Genomic DNA, 1,130 nt, shown 5'->3' on the forward strand with positions numbered 1-1,130 from the left:
CTTTAGGCATTTGTGAATTTGGCTATAAACATGGCGTCACGAGATATTGGGATGGAGGAAGACAGCAGATGCTTTTTCTTTCAGATTAATGTCTCCTAATTCCCAGTTTCCTTCAGTGTAAATGCACTGGAGATTTTCAGGGATAAATAATTTCTGAAAGGCATTGACCTACCTTCACATTTCCTGCTGTGATAAAAAACGAAACAGACTGTACCGTGACAGTCTTTTGTTCCAAGGCACAGCCAAGTGGTTCACTTGGATGCTAGTTTTGGTTCTAATGATGGAAAGCCTGAGTGTCTGCCTCATTCACCAGCAGCTGGGACAAAGAGGACGCTGCTTTACTCATTGTCAGGAAGAGCAACATTCCAATTTCTACCTGTGAGCATTCTAGCCAGGCTACTCCATTATTCTCGAAGGGAAGGAAGGAGAGGCAGAGTGGGTGAGCCGTCTTCCTTACAGATTAAATCAGCCACATTACTTTTTCCAGAGCCTCGGGAATTTCTCAACTTGCCTCTTCTGTCCTGGAATGTCACTCATGTCGGAATTCAGGGTTATTTCTGAGTGTTCACATAAAATAGGAGTCAAAAACCCTTCAAACATCAGCCCTCCCTGCTGGTCACACACTCCGCCTCTTTCCCCACAGGCAACAAAGCTCATTCTCTTGCCTTGAGCCCCAGGCCTGGCTGTATAACTGGTCCAACTAGTTGAATGAGGTCTTTTCAACGTTTCTTGTCTAGAAATAGTCTTGGTCAGGTCCACAAGTGTGTGAACTACCCATACTTTCTTCCATAGTACCACAGACAACTAATTGACTAATTATTCTATCACATACTATATATAACAAAAACAAACACAAAGCAAACAAACAAAAACACAGATTTCTCACGGTATTTACATTCACCCAGAGACCTTGAGTGTCTTCTGAGTCAATGTGTCCGTTCTATGCTAGCACTATATGTCTACTGCCAAGTCTTCACTAATTAAGTATTGCTATGGAACTCACTATCTCCACAGTGTGATTTTTTTTCCCCGCTTTGAATTTTTTCTCATATAATTTATCTTGGGAGTGTTCCACGGTGTCTCTCTGTCTCTCTCTCTCTCTCTCTCTCTCTCTCTCTCTCTCTCTCTCT

Source organism: Mus pahari, chromosome 5, assembly GCF_900095145.1.
Source record: "Mus pahari chromosome 5, PAHARI_EIJ_v1.1, whole genome shotgun sequence".
Taxonomy (NCBI): Eukaryota; Metazoa; Chordata; class Mammalia; order Rodentia; family Muridae; genus Mus; species Mus pahari.